The 14,152-nt window shown below is 39.9% G+C and overlaps 1 long non-coding RNA gene across 1 annotated transcript in view; it reads left to right on the forward strand.

Annotated features, from left to right (window-relative positions):
* The first annotated feature begins 582 nt into the window (after nt 1–582).
* LOC309643709 overlaps nt 583–14,152 on the forward strand; it is a 59,901-nt gene continuing 46,331 nt past the window's right edge. The window contains exon 1 of the long non-coding RNA XR_014254014.1: nt 583–5,369. This is a non-coding gene — a long non-coding RNA (uncharacterized lncRNA). The remainder of the gene's footprint in view (nt 5,370–14,152) is intronic.

Here is a 14,152-nt window from a genome sequence, read left to right on the forward strand (position 1 = left end):
GAATGAAAAAGTTATTTCTCAGAAGTCACACTCAACAGAATCCACTTATATCTCATTGACCAGCTCTAACTGCAGAGGAGGCTGAGAAATGTCTTTTGGTTAGTACACTGCCTACGCAGAATGAAACCTCAGTTTTATTGGTAAGGATGAAGGGAAGAATGAAAATTATTTAGGCAGCTAACAGGCCCTGCCAGTGTATATAATTTTGTAATGATTTCCTGATTTAGTGACTTAAAATTAATTAACCAATTAACCAGCCCTAACGGCATCAGAGAAGAGAGCATCTACTCTAAACCTATTCAAGTGGGATACTGGAAAGCTGTTTGGATTTGGTTTTTTTACTCATGTGGCATATAAAAGGTATAAACTCAGCTAAAACCTGAAAATATGAGACTTGAAGGTTGGTCAGAGTTTAATCGTGTGACATGACAGCCTGTTGGATGAACTCATAGAAGGGTAGAAAGAAAAAGAAAGTCTAGGACATCAGCTCAGATAATCATAGTTAAAGAAGAGTGAAGAATGTTAAAATAAAAAAATTAGAAAGGATAGAATATTATATCATGAAGATGAAGGGTGAAAAAAGTGGGTGATCAGCATCAAATGAGATAAAAAGGTAAATGCGGACTAATTAAGCCTTTGGGTTTAATGGTAGTCACTGGAAATATTCAAAGGAATAGTTTCGGACCTCAGTATTTATCTTGGAGGCTTTCTTTAAATGTCTAGTGATCCTTGGCTTTCCATTCATAATTAAAGGGTAAGTTGATTGGACTATCTGTTTATGTGGGCATTTTATTAATTAAAGGACTTTACTGTCAACTTGGGGAGGGCGCTAAGGGACCTGACCATTTTGTTGAGGGTACTCCCAAAATATCACCTTGAGGTTATTTCCTCTGAGACCTCAAGATTTATTTAGAGAAAAATCTATTGCATGGGGTGTACACACATGGCTATCAGTGCTCTGAGAGCAAAGAGTGGAAAGGGGCTGGGGTGGGTCTCACTATTCAGTACAGAGACTTTCATTTAATCTGGTTTTTTGCTTGACATGAGGTCCCTGAATCTGGGTCCCCTCTGGTTAAAACTCTCCACCAACTAATCCTCGTATTTCACAGAAGTGACTAGGGGTGAGCTAGTAACTTGGCTACGTGTCCTAAGGATGGTGACCTAGACCTAGAAGTCTAACTACTTTGTACAGATTTTCAATCAATCCTCTGGTCTTTCCTTCCACACCTTCCCATTGATGAGGTACTTCCAGTTTATGAGCCTGTGGTACAATAAGACATATATTTGGTCTTTGTCCCCAGTTCCTGACACAGAGCTCCTAAAACCTTTGGAATTTCCTGACTGATAGTATCTTTTGTTACTCAGAAGGTGCCCCTTTTGAGCACACATGATTTTATGCTAATGAGGTGATTTAGGGGAGAGCTCCTAGATGGCCGCAGGATGGGGCTGGTCACCAGAAAGACCAGGTGATTAGAGGGCTGGAACTTTCAGCCCCAACCACAGATTGCCAGGAAAGGGAGAGGGGGACTAGAGATTAAGCTCTATAAAAAATTCTTAAACAGGAGATTTGGTGAGCTTCTGGCTTAGTGAACACGTGGATGTTCTGGGAGGGTGGTGCACAAAGAGAGGGCATGGAAGCTCTGTGCCCCTTCCCCCTACCTTGCCATATGCATCTCTTCCATGTGGCTGTTACTGAGTGTATCCTTTCATAGTAAATCAACCAACGTAAGTAAATATTTCCCTGAGTTCTGGGAGCCATTCTAGCAAATTCTTGAACCTGAGGAAGGAGTCATGGGAAGCTCAATTTATAGCTGGTTGGTCAGAAGTAGAGGTCGCAACCTGGACTTGTAATTGGCACCTGAAGTGGGGGTAGTCTTGAGTCAGGGTTCTCCAGAGAAACGGAACCAATAGTATATAGATAGATATAAGAGGAGTTTTATGACAGGAATTGGCTCACATGGCTATGGAGGCCAAGAAGTCCCATACACTGCTTGCTGTCTGCAAGCTGGAAAAACAGGAAAGCTGGTGGTATAATTCAGCTTGATTCCAAATACCTGAGAACAAGGAGCACCACTGTGTGAGGGCAGAAGATAGACACCCCAGCTCAAGAAGAGAGAATCTGCCTTTCCTTTGTCTTTTTGTTCCACTGGGGCTCCCAACAGACTGGATGATGACCACCCACATTGGTGAGGGCAGATCTCTTCTCAGTCTGGTGAGTCAAACGCTAATCTCTTCCAGAAACACCCTCACAGACACATCCAGAAATAATGTTTTACCAGCTAACTGGGCATCCCTTAGGCTAGTCAAGTTGACACATAAAATGAGCCATAACATTTTAACCTCTGGGATCTGATGCTATCTCCAGGCGGACAGTGTCAGAATTCAGTTAAATGTGTAGGACATCTAGTCAGCGTCGGCCAAGAACTGGAGAACTGCTTGGTGTGAGATAAACCCCCACATACCTAGTGTCAGGAGTACTGAGAATAGAAGAGAAAAATAAAATTTCCCTTTACAGAGCCTTTCTGGAGTTCTGAAGTATGAATTGCAGGTTTCCCTCCCCTATTATCCGAAAGGAGAGCATTCCCATGAAACCTTTCCTAAACTGAAATGGTATAAAGCGAAGACACAGTTACCTCGGGGACACATCTTGCTAACAGATGCACAAAGTAAATCGAGATGCTCAAAGACACAGTTCAAAGCTATGGCAGCTTGATGCTGAGATGCTCTGTACAGTTCTTACAATAGAACACACTAACACCTCTCATTCTCTATTGTCTCTTCAGCACTCTTTGTCTTTGTGGGTTTTACATTTTCTTATTTCAGTGGGGTTTCACAGGGAAACAAAATAACACGTTTCACCTCTCAAATTAAATCAAAAGTCACTTTGTGGAATATGTTTCCAAAATTATGAATTTTTAAAATCAATGATGCAGTTTTCAATTTCTTTCTTTTTTTCTGATTAGAAAAGTAATGCTTGCTCACTATGATAATCCAAATAATATAGAAATATCTAACAAAGAGAAAGTCTCTAATAGTCCTAACCCTAGATAAAGTCACAGGTTGGTTTCTATCAAATATACTGTTTAGTGATTCTATGCTTATAAAACATATGATAGGAGAAAACAACAGAAAGATATTAAAATATTAACAACAGTTAACTCTGGATAGTGGGATTAATGGATTTTTCCCTTTTTGTTTATCTGTATTTTCTAATGTGCCCAAATAAACATCTAATTTATTTTTTTTTGGAACTTTATTTAAAAAAACTTATAATGTTAAACTATAAGTATCTTCCTTAAAATATGTGTAATTATATACAAATTCTTCTTTTTGCAGTTTTTTGAAATGAAAATTTTCACTTAAAATAATATTCCAGGGGCTTCCCTGGTGGTGCAGTGGTTGAGAATCCGCCTGCCAATGCAGGGGACACGGGTTCGAGCCCTGGTCTGGGAGGATCCCACATGCCGCGGAGCAGCTGGGCCCGTGAGCCACAACTACTGAGCCTGCGCGTCTGGAGCCTGTGCTCCGCAACAAGAGAGGCCGCGATAGTGAGAGGCCCGCGCACCGCGATGAAGAGTGGCCCCCGCTTGCCGCAACTGGAGAAAGCCCTCGCACAGAAACGAAGACCCAACACAGCCATAAATAAATAAATAAATAAATAAATAAATAAATAAATTTATTTAAAAAAAGAAATTCCAAGAATAAAATAGTAAAAGGCTCTCTGATATCTAAAAATTAAGAGAAATTTAAAATTATAATAAATAGTAGCCAACGAGTCGGTATAACCTACCATAAAGTTTCCATCACTTAGTTTTGTAATTTGTTTTAAGAAAAACAGGTACTTAAGCCTGAAGAGTTTCACAGATGAGCACACCCTCAATTCTTCCTTTGAACATCATTCACCAGATCGTCTGGAAATCTGGAAGCCTTACCCGTCTGACAGGTCTCCCATGGAGGTATTACTCTCTAGAAACATTATGTGATTCTTGCCCACTCTCTGGGGCTCGAAAGGACTTTTAGCAAAGCTACTAATTCATCACCATAAAGTTAGATAATAGCCAAAGTGAACGGAATGAATTTTACAACGCTATTTACAGGCTGTTTTTAGTATTCTAAAGACACAAATCAGGGAACCACTTTCCACGGGCAATTCACAAAGACTGCCTTAAAAGACCTCACGTCCACATTTCTACCCAAATGTCCTATTGATACCCTAAACCCAACGGCCATTTATCTTGAATGACAGTCGTTCAAAAATTGGTTATCAACCCCCGCCCCAAACACAAGCTTAGTCAGGTCTATCTAGTTCCCAGTAACCAGGACGGTGACCCTCACGAGTTAACGCGAGGGTGTGGGCCTGCTCATCTGCCGGGCCCCTCACCTCCTAACAGTCTACTCTCTCGTATCAGCTTCGCTGTATCAGTGCGGTCTAGCGGGGGCGGTTCGGGGCAGTGGGTCCCTCCACTCCCGCTTTCCCGCCCAGGTCTTCCCCGCCCTTCGCTACGCAGGCAGCGGCCCGCAAGTGACCCGACCTTTCGGCCTGGGCCTCGCCTCTCCTTCCTCCTCTGCAGCTCCTCGCCTGCACTGGGCCCGGCCTCGGAGAAAAGCCTCGCCAGGCCTTCATAAATGCCCTCGCTCCGCCCAGTTCCCCGACTGGAGCACCCACACAGGCACCGGGGAGACCGGCAGGAGCGCGAGGACGCCTCTCCGCACGCGCGCCGCGCCGCCCCGCCCTTCCATCGGCCTGAGGAACCGGGGGCCAGTCAGAGCGTGCCTCGCCTCCGCGCCCCGGGCTGCGCCGCGCACCGTCCACCTTTCCGGGCGGCATTAGCACACAATAGTCGGCTCGCGGCATTTAAGCTCGCCGTGTTCCCGCAAGTCGTCACCCGTAGAAACAGCCTTCCCCGGGGCGGCCTCGAAGCTCCTGCGGAGTGACGGGAAGAGGCTGGTGGAGGGGAGGGGGAGACAAGGAAGACTTTCATTTTCAAGAAAAACTTTCGCCCTCCCGACCTCCCCCGCACTCATCTCAGGATAGAAACGTCCCTTGACTGAGCTAATGGTGTTGTGTTAAAGGAAAGAGATGGTTTTTCTTTTAAATGTAACAGTTTCTTCCTTGTGAGGTAATGCGGAGCCCGTGCGTACCCAGAATCCCCGAGGTCTCGCGTGGCGTGTTTCCGGTGGCTGTGCTCCCGCGGCAGCGGCAGGGCGAGGCTCGGACGAGCGTCATCCGCTTCTCTCAGCCCCCGCTCCGGCGGGATCCTCACCCGTTTCCCGTTTCTCTCCGCAAATTAACAGTTTCCTTGTATTTTGTGATTGTAAGAAGAATACTGCTTTTTAAAAAAATGCCTACTCCCTGCAACTGTCCAGTAGTAAGTACATAAACCTGTATGAAAGAAACTTAAACTCACCCGATCTCGTCACCCAGAAATAACCGTATTAACATAGTGCTGTATAAACTTGGAGACTTTTCCATATATACACGTAAAGCTTTTTTTAAAATAGGAGAATGTGAACATGTTATATTCTCCAAATAATGTTTCATATCTTTCCAGATAAAGTAGGTTACGGAATCATTTTTAATGGCTATGTGGATGTAATGGCATTTAATGGCTATATGGTTATAATATGTACAACCAACCCCTAAATTGTTGGACTTTTAGGGTATTTACAGTTTTTTACTTGTGCAAGCAAAACTAGATGAGTGTTCTTATACATAAACCTGTACATATCCTTGATAATTTCCTTACTATAAATATATAATATATACTACAAATATAATTACTGGATCAAAGGGAATGCACATTTGTAAGATTCTAGATGTTGTTACCAGACTCTTCCCTTGAAGAGTATAGAATACTTTTCCACCAACATAGTAGCTAGTGAACGACAGCTGGGTCTTCCTCTCTTTGCCAGTCGAGTATTGTTAATCTTTGTGATGTTTGTCACCTTTAAAAAAATCTTTTATCATCTTTATCGTCTTGTTTTAATTTGCATTTTGTTGACTAAGTGTAAAACTGAACATCTTCCGTATATTTATTGGGTCTGTTTCTGTGAATTGCCAGTTCATGATTTCTGCCTATTTGAAATAGTCACATTTTTTAAATTACAAGAGCTTTTTGTAAATTAGGACTATTAACCTTTGTCTGAAACATAATCACAAGTATTTTTCAATTTTTAAATTTATCTTTGAATATAGCTTGTGGTGTTTATTTGCCGAAGGAAGTTTTTCTTTCCTTTGTTTTCTTTATATGGCTTCCACCCAATGAAACTTTTATTGGAAGAAAAAAAGGGGCGTCTAGCAAAAAGAACATAGGATGCCAGATGGACTAATACAATTAGCAAAGGATACAGTTCATCTCTAGGTTATTTGTATATTATCAGTTTCAATTAAAATGCAAAAAAAAAAGATACTTTATAGATCTCAAGAAAACAATACTAAAATTCACTTAAGAAAAAGTACATGGTTTTAACTTTCAAAGAAAGTTATTTTAAAAGGGGAGAGAGAAGCAGAGTAGAGAATGGACTATCCTGACACGATGCGTGGGCTAAATAGACAATAGGAGTACAAGAAAAGTACATGATAAGGTTATATAAAATGTATACCATAAAATTATATATGTTCAGTTTTGTATTATTTAAAAACTTTATATAGAATTAATCAGAATTAGAACCCATAAATAGGTGCAAATGAGTAAGAAGTTTAAAGTGATGGGGTTCTTGTGAAGTTTTTCATTTTTAGGTAGGTCTTTTCCTTTATTTACATTTCCAGCTTTAATGTCATGCTTACCAGTGTGTATTTTCTTCTAACATTTTTAGGTATCTTCTTAAAAATATTTCAATAGTTAATCCTCCTGAAATTTGTTTAGGAGGAGGAAAGGAAGAATCTAGCTTAATTTTTTTTTCCCTAAACGACTTGATTGTTGCCCTATACCATTTATTGAATGCTCAGTCTTCCCTGTAGATTTGAAATTCTACCTTTATACACTACTAAATTTCCATATGTACTTTATTTTCTGTTCCATTGATTTGTTATTGGACAATAATATTATTGTTTTAATGTACTTTTTTTTTTTTTTAAGAAAGTCACTTTTTTCCCCTAACTTTTGGGTTTTATTTATTTATTTATTTATGGCTGTGTTGGGTCTTCGTTTCTGTGCGAGGGCTTTCTCTAGTTGTGACAAGCGGGGGCCACTCTTCATCGCGGTGCGCGGGCCTCTCACTGTCGCGGCCTCTCTTGTTGCGGAGCACAGGCTCCAGACGCGCAGGCTCAGTAATTGTGGCTCACGGGCCTAGTTGCTCCGCGGCATGTGGGATCTTCCCAGACCAGGGCTCGAACCCGTGTCCCCTGAATTGGCAGGCAGATTCCCAACCACTGCACCACCAGGGAAGCCCCTGGTTTAATGTTCTTTTAAATTATTTTAAAATTTCTGGTAGGGTAAATCCCTGCTTAATGGTCTTCTTTTTTGGAGTAGTTCTTTAAGAAGTGTCTTTTTGTAGAGAAGGGACTTGAGGACACGGGGAGGGGGAAGGGTAAGCTGGGACGAAGTGAGAGAGTGGCATGGACATGTATACACTACCGAATGTAAAATAGCTAGCTAGTGGGAACTAGCCGCATAGCACAGGAAGAACAGCTTGGGGCTTTGTGACCACCTAGAGGGGTGGGATAGGGAGGGTGGGAGGGTGACGCAAGAGGGAGGAGATATGGGGATATATGTATACGTATAGCTGATTCACTTTGTTATACAGCAGAAACTAACACACCATTGTAAAGCAAGATGTTAAAAAAAAAGACGTTAAAAAAAAAGACACTGGGGTTTGTGTTAGTCATTATCCCTCTTATAAGCATAGAAAAAAGGGAATAATCAGAATCATTGACATAGGAAAAGTGGTGTTACTGGTGTTTTACCAAGAAAAAAAAAAGTGTCTTTCAAAAATATATTTGATATATATAAAAGAAAATTTTGTCATATATATACATTAAAAAACATAATGTGAAACAAACCACCAATGTAATATCTAGAACATAACCAATAACTTGCATCAATCTATGTGCTCTTCCCATTCTACCTATGCCATTCTCTCCATAGATATTTCTTCCATAGTAACTTTAAAATTATTTTATCAAATTAAGAGTTGTGATTTTGATTTGAATTGCATTAATTTTATAGACTAATTTAGGGGAAATGGGCATCTTTATAAAAGTAATAAAATACGTGGTTTTTACTGAGTGCTTTATTTGTGTTAATTCATTTAATCCATGCAACAACCCTATTATCATCACCCTCATTTTACAGATGAGGAAACTGAAGCGTAAAGAGATTGAATAACTTGTTGAAGGTCAAGCAACAAATAAGTTGGCAAAGTCAAACTCAGGCAGTTTGGTCCCAGAGCCTGTGCTCTTAACCTCTGTATTGTATTGCCTCTCCACAATGTGGAATCTGCTCATCTGTAATGGACATGTCATTCAATTTGCCTGCACCACTCACTCATGTTCCAGTCTGCATCCTTATCCCATGTTAGTAAGCAGATAGCCACTTAACCCTCTCCCTTCCCCTGCCATAGCTGCTTGGACCAGGAGTAGGTGGATAACTGATTCAAACTGGTCCAATCAGATTCTCTCTCAAGAAATTTGCAATCAGTCTTACCTGGGCTCTTGACCTAGAAAGTGATGACACAAGGGTAAGGCAGGGAGAGACGTTTGACCCACGTGCAGGTAGTACAGAGAAAGCAGGCCTGCAGAGAGCAGCAGATGCACAGAGAGCAGCAGAGTTAGGAAGCCCTGTGGTCCCCGAAGAGGGTAGCGGGGTAGTTGCCTGGCGTTCTGGGGCTTTCCAGGTCCTGGTTTGCCCTACTAAGGTCTTACTGCCCTTTCTGCTCCTGGGGACCTACACAAGTTACCTCTCTTCAAATAAACTTCTCTTTCAGTTTAAAGTCACCTGATTCCTCTTCCTTTTGAAACCAAATATGCAATCTAGAAATATGTGGCCCTCTATTTACCCAAGTTTTCTTTTAATGTTTCCCAGTGGCATTTTCTTCATAGATCCCGTACATTTCTTGTTCAGTTCATTCCTAAATATATCTTAGGTGTTTTTTGCTCTTTACAGTGATAATATCTGTTACTGTTGTCCGCTTTACATTTTAATCTACAAAAATTCTACTTTCATCAGTTGAGTCTGCCAAATGTCAGTGGCTTGTAAGTGTGACATTAGCCTTTCAGATGTGTTTCAAAATGATATGTTTCCACTAGACAGTTTTTTTTAGTTCTATACTGTCAGTTGTTCTGGTGATGATTCATGTGAGGATGATGATGATTCATCTGATGGGAGTGAGCCACAGGATCCCGAAGAAGTATAGAATTTCCTTAATCTAAAAAGAAAGTATCATATATGAATAGAAACATTGAGTTTCCAACAATATTTAGCTAATGTTAAAACAGATAAAATGAAGAAAGCTTTTTTTTTTTTGGCTGCACCGTGCAGCTTGTGGGATTTTAGTTCCCTGACCAGGGATTGAACCTAGGCCCACAGCAGTGAGAGCACAGAGTCCTAACTACTGGACCACCAAGGAATTCCCAAAAGCTATTTTCATTAAGACCAATTTTTCAGATACAAAATGAGAAAACAATAGGGGGCATTATTTAGATAAATATTTCAAATACAGTAGACAAAAATACAGGGATTAGAGAAATTGATATCTCACTCAATACAGGCACATAATCCTTCATCCAAACCCTTTGGGCCAAATGTGTTTCAGAACTCAGAATTGTTGGGATTTTAGACAGGAGTATAATGCATATACCATATTTTCTATAACACCTCAGTGGGGTCTGGAGTAGCATCTTAGAATCAAACATATTAATATTCATGCCACAAAAATGCATTAGTATTAACACTAATTTGGATAAAGCTATATAACATATAATAACTACATATCTGTTTGGGTCAGATTTTGCTGCTAAATGAGTTTGCCTTAAACTTGTGAAAAATTTTAGGTTTCTAGAGCTTTTTTGGAATTTGGAATTTTAGATAATGGTTTACAGACCTGTGCAAGCAAGTATGTTCTGATTTCAATATCTGGCCAGCTCTGGGGTTCAATTAAAGCATTCTTTGAAGTCCTGGCTATGTTAGATAGTCTTGTGGTTTGGGGTGTTTAGTCTGAAGGCAAGAGAGTTCACTTTTAGAAGAACAAAATACAGACTTTGAAGTAATTATTGAAAAAGTAATGGGTAAAGTATCTTAACTTGAATTCTTGACCTTTGTCGTCAGTCATTATTTCAGTGGGAGGTGTTCTGGTTGAAAAGAATTGTAATAAACAATAACACTTCCTAGAAAATCTTAACAATAAAAATTGCCTTATTTTTCCTTAAGCCTATTGATGAAGGGATCCTTGGTGTGTTTTCATCTTTTATTTTTAGCCCATAGAAACACTACCTTCTAAATAACATATGACTGTAAAGATATTGTTTCAGTTGACTCTTTTAAGGTATCAAAATTAAGGAACCTATTCAGTCATTATATACATTGAGTGCCTACTCTGTCAGACTGTGCTAAGTGCTGAGGATATAGTCTGGTGGGAGAGAGGCACACATAAATAGGACTTTATAATATCCTGTGATAAGTGATGGGATAGGGTAAGTACAGTGTGCTGTGGAACACCATGTTCTGGGGTGAGGGAAGGACTGAAGGTTAAGTAAGAATTAGGCAAGTGAAATGGGGAGGGAAATAAAAAATGTTCTAACACAATGATTTTCCAAGTATGGTTCATGGACCAGCAGCATCAGCATCACCTGGGAATTTGTCAGAAATACAGATTCTCAGGACTTATCCCAGACCTACTGAATTTAAAACTCTGAGAGTGGAGCCTAGCAATCTGTTTGGTTTTTTTTTAAGCATTATTTTATTTTGTTTTGTTTTGTTTTTGGCTGCACCAAGCGGCCTGTGGGATCTTAGTTCCCTGACCAGGGATAGAACCCGTGCCCCCCCTGCAGTGGGGGGCACAGAGTCTTAACCACTGGACCACCAGGGAAGTCCCTAGCAATCTGTTTTAATAAGCCTGATCAGCCGGGTGATTCTGATGCACACTAAAGTTTGAGAACCACAGTTCTAAACAGCAAAAGTGGAAAAAAAAAAAAAAAACCAAACACATCAGAGCACATAGGCAATCTGCTATAAATGGCAAGATGTTTAGTGTAACTGAATGGCGTTATTCACTATTTAGTGTAGCTGGATGGGAGTGGTGTGGCAGGGTGGAGGAGCCATGGAAATGAAAGATGAGGTTGGAAAGGTAAGCGTGCTTCATTTAGGATCTTATAGGTCATGTTAAAGAGTTTGGACTTCATTTATTCAACAAATGTTTATGCCTACATTATAAGTACAGTATACAAAATAGGTTCCCTGCTCTCAGGGAACTTATCCTAATAAGCAAATAAATATGTATGTATATATGTCAGGTGATAAAAAATGCCATGACAAAACAACTTGGATGCATCTCCAGGGAATTATGCTAAGTGGAAAAAGCCAATCCCAAAAGGTTAATACTGTATGATTACATATATATAACATTCTTGAAATAACAAAACTATAGAAATGGAGAACAGATTGGTGGTTGTCAGGGGTTAAGGAGGGAGTAGAGGCTAGAGGGTGGTTGGTGTGGCTGTAAAAGGGCACCATGAATCCCTGAGGTGATAGAACTGTGGAAATGTTCTGTATCTTGGCTGTATCAGTGTCAGTATCCTAGTTGCACTATTGCACTGTAGTTTTGTAAAATGTGACCATTAGGGGAAACTGGGTAAAGCGTACACAGGATCTCTCTGTATTATTTCTTACAAGTGCATATGAATCTACAATTATTTCAAAATAAAAAGGTGTTAAGAATAATAAATCAGGATAGGGTATCGAGAGAGATGAGGGGACTTATTTTATACAGGATAGTTAGGAAAGGCCTAGGTGACAAAGGAAGGTAGAGCATTACATAGGAATACTTGGAGAATGTTAGAAGTACAAAGGCCCTGAGATAGAGTGTGCTTGGTGTCTGTGAGGAACAGCAAGGACACTATTGTGGATACTGTGGGTTGAGCAAGAGGGAGAGCAGTAGGAAATGAGATCAGAGAGTTGGTGGAGGTGGTGGTGGTGGTGGAAACATCATAGGGGGCTTATAGGTCACAATTAAAGACTTTTCATTTTGAGTAAAATGGGAAGCCATAGGAAAGTTTTAAGCAGAAAAAGTAACAATCTAACTTACATTTTAAATGCATTGCTTCACAAGATAAAAAACTGACCAAGTGAAGGGGACATGAGATGATAGAGGTTTGGACTAAGGTGGCAGAGCAGAAGGTAATAAGAAGTAGTGTGACTGGTAGTGTGAATAAGTTTACAGCTGACTGGATGTTCTAATGGACTGGATGTGGGGTGTGAGAGAAGGAGAGGAGTCAAGAATGATTCCAGGGTTTGGGCCTGAGCAAATGGAAGAATGGTGCTACTTTTATGAAATGGAGAAGATGAAGGAAGAGCAATAGGGCAGAAGATTAGCAGTTTAGTTTGGGGCTTGTTGAGATGCCTGTAGACATCCAAATGGAGACGTCAAATAGCCTGTTGGATATGTATACCCGTCTGCAGTTTGTGTAGGATTTGGGCTATGTGTATGAATTTGGGAGGCAATAGCATGTAAATAACATTTAAAGTCATGGACTGGATGAGAACTCCTATGAGTGAGTGTATGTAGATAAGGAAGAGGTCTATACAAGGAATCCTAGACACTCCAATTTTTAGAGGTTAGGAAGATAAAGGAGAACTCAACAAAGAATGCAGAATGCAGAGAAAGAATGGCCATTGAGGTAGGAGGAGAACCAAGGAGGGAGGTGTCTTGGAGATCTAGTGAAAAAACTGTTTCAGGAAGAAGAAACCAACCAATAAGTCAAATGCTACTGACAGGTGGAATGAGATAAGAGCTGAGATTTGTCCTTGAGATTTAACTGCATGGAGGTCATTGGTGATTCTGATAGGTGCAGTTTTGATGACACAGTGGGAGGAAGACCTGATTGAAGTAGGCTCAAGAGAGAAAGGAGAGTCAGTGGAAATTAAGTATACACAATTCTTTGGAAGAGCTTTGATCAGGGAAGAGGAAGTGCAAAGAGAAGAGTCAGTAGCTCTTACCTAAGAACAATGGGGAGTCCATGAAGAACTCTTGGTGTCTACCCTTTCAAGGACAGTTTAAAATGCTTGACATGACTGCTTTGTTAATGTGTCTTCATTAGCTATTACATGCCAGAAAGAGTGATTATGTTAGCTAACATTTAAATTTTGTGTCCTGTGAAACAATGTCATTGAAAGTGAATAAATAACTCAACTATTTAAAGAATATATGATACCAGATTTTGATTGTCTGTTTTAAGTAATAAGAGATTTGTTCCATGCCTTTGTGTGTATATATATGTGTGTGTGTGCATGTGTGTATGTATATATACAGTTGACCTTTGAACAACTTGGGATTGAATTGTGAGGGCCATTTATACACATATTTTTTCAATAAATATATTGGAAAAAGTTTTTGAGATTTGTGAAAATTTGAAAATAACTCACAAACTGAGTAGCCTAGAAATACCAAAAAATAAAAAAAGGAAGAAGAAGTTAGGTATGTCATGAATGCATAAAATGTATGCAGATACTAGTCTATTTTATCATTTACTACCACAAAATATGCACAGATCTATTATAAAAAGTTAAAATTTATCAAAACACACTTAGACCATACATGGCACCATTCCCAGTTGAGAAAAAGGTAAACAAACATAAAGAGTCAGTATTAAATCATAACTGCATAAAATTAACTGTAGCACATACTATACTACTGTAATAATTTCGTAGCCACCTCCTGTTGCTATAACGATGAACTCAAGCGTTGCGTGTTGTGAGTACAGTGCTGTGTGATGCTAATCATCTCCATGTGAGCACTTGTCTCCCTAGTAAATTGCATATTGCAGTAAAAAGTGATCTCTCATGGTTTTTAAGTATTTTTCATCGTGTTTAGTGCAATTCCATAAACTTTGAATAACACCAGGGACCCATATGAAGTGCTGCTCGTGATCCTGGAAATCCTCCCAAGAAGCAAAATCATGACATTACAAGAAAAAACTGAATTGCTTGATATGTAGCAT

The sequence above is a fragment of the Balaenoptera physalus genome, assembly GCF_965194825.1.
Source record: "Balaenoptera physalus genome assembly, chromosome: 15".
NCBI classification, from domain to species: Eukaryota; Metazoa; Chordata; class Mammalia; order Artiodactyla; family Balaenopteridae; genus Balaenoptera; species Balaenoptera physalus.